Raw genomic sequence first — 2,059 nt, 5'->3', positions numbered from 1 at the left:
CTTTCGCAGATCTCTAATTTGGAGGAAGCCGTAAATAAGATTCAATGAGTATAGTATCCTTTAATGATAAGGCTAAGAAGATGGATAAGGCGATACAAGACTTGGATGCGGGGCTGACTTCGTTAAATGCAGACATCGAGGAAATGCAGAATAGGGAGAAACAAAATTTAGGGAAGATTAAAGAGTTACAAGACCAAATTCTCTATCAGGATGTCTATAGCAGAAGAGAGAACTTACGAATCTTTGGCCTCCCAGAAACAGATCACAGTACTGAGAACACAGGGGACGTGGTGTACAAGTTTTTTGAGTGTGAATTAGAGCTAGAAAACGCGAGGAACATTGAATTTCAGCAAGTCCGTAGGCTTGGAAAAAGGAAGGCAGGACAGTCAAGGCCGATAATCGTTCGTTTTCTTAGATTCCCGGAACGTGAGCTTGTTTTCAGAAGTGTGCGTGATCTAGGGGTGGAATCGGAGGTGAAAGTGTATGCGGATTTACCTAAAGAAATACGGGAAAGAAGACAAAAATTATGGCCAAAAATGAAAAAAGCTAGAGAGGAAGGCAAAGTAGCTTTTTTTGATAAGCGAGAACCAGATAAGCTTTATATTGACGGTGTGTTGAGTATTTAAATGAGCTTTCTATATGTTTATTTTGGATAGCGGGTGTGGTTTGTAAACGTTGCATATTGTTGAGAATCAACGGTGGTCCTTAAATCCCAAGGGTGGCATATGGATATAGAATATCTGCTGCTCTTCTTAATGCGTTTGGACGCGTTTGTTTGTTCATTGTTCACGTGTGTTGTTTTTGTGTTTATCAAGTAGTTTTTGTTCTGGTGTTAGGCGCTACGTGTTACTTACTTATTATACATGTTTCAACCAGCTTGGAGAAGAATTACTTCATGCTTCACTTTCACAAAAGATAACGTTGATTTTAAATTACTCTCTTTTTGTTTGATCTATGAAATGCTGTGGATTAAGAACAAAGGACCGAAACTGAACACGCAAACGGATTCCATTCGCGCAAAACTTTTTACCTGAATGCTTTCATGCCAATTTATTTTCTCACTTTCTAAATCTATAAATATGCTTTTCTGTTATTTCTAATTTATTCATTTGACAATGATGACATGAAGTCGTCGAAACGTCATGTTATTTTACTATCGTTAATTTTCTTGCTTAAATCTCTTTAAATGTTCCAGGGATTCGTTCATCCATAAAGAGGAAAGCTCTGTTTATGTGGTTGACTCGGCAAAAGGCGGACATTATTTTTCTCCAGGAAACGTATAGCACGAAAGAGGTGGAAGATATCTGGAATACTCAATACAAGGGTAAGAGTTTCTATTCACATGGAACTAACCACAGTTGTGGGGTAATGATCTTAATAAAATACGATCTGGAATTTGAGTGTAAATCGTCCGTTTTGGACACTAACGGTCGTTACATTTTGATTGACGCCACTGTGCAGGGATCCGACTTTTTATTGGTTAATATTTATGCACCAAATAAGGTTCAAGAGCAATGCGAATTTTTCAGCGGTTTAGAAAAAATGGTAGAGGGATTTAATACAAGCGCTGAGCAAAAAATTTTAGTAGGTGGGGATTTTAATGTTGCTCTTGATCCTGATTTGGACTGTTCTGGGGGTAATCCCACAAATAAAGATTCTGTCAAACACATTCAAGACATATGTTTAAATTTTGATTTAGTAGATATTTGGCGTGTGAGGAATCCGGTATGTAAACGCTTCAGCTGGAGACAAAAAAATCCTTTTCTTCAACGGAGATTAGATTATTGGCTCTTGAGTGACTCGTACCAGGAGGAGGTAGAGGATGCCGACATAATTCCCTCTATGAACTCTGATCACTCGGCTATTGTGCTCCACTTTAACAGTGTAGAAAAGCAAAGGCACGGGCACTGTCCATCTTATTGGAAATTTAATGCAAGTTTGTTAGATGATTCTGATTTTTGTAAGCTTATAGCTGAGAGTGTGCCAGTGTGGCGAGAGGAGTTCATTGAAGTTACTGATAAGCGAGTTCTTTGGGACTTAATCAAATATCGAATACGAC

General features: G+C 38.3%; 1 protein-coding gene across 1 annotated transcript in view; it reads left to right on the top strand.

Annotated features, from left to right (window-relative positions):
- Nucleotides 1-1,243: 1,243 nt before the first annotated feature.
- LOC138058008 (G2/M phase-specific E3 ubiquitin-protein ligase-like) overlaps nucleotides 1,244-2,059 on the top strand; it is a 13,328-nt gene continuing 12,512 nt past the window's right edge. Inside the window, exon 1 of the mRNA XM_068903901.1 lies at nucleotides 1,244-1,324. The gene's annotated coding sequence lies outside the window, so the exon portion shown is untranslated. The remainder of the gene's footprint in view (nucleotides 1,325-2,059) is intronic.

The sequence above is a fragment of the Montipora capricornis genome, chromosome 7, assembly GCF_036669925.1.
Source record: "Montipora capricornis isolate CH-2021 chromosome 7, ASM3666992v2, whole genome shotgun sequence".
NCBI lineage: Eukaryota > Metazoa > Cnidaria > Anthozoa > Scleractinia > Acroporidae > Montipora > Montipora capricornis.
The sequence above is the reverse complement of the archived record's forward strand: the minus strand, read 5'-3'. Positions and strand labels throughout refer to the sequence as shown.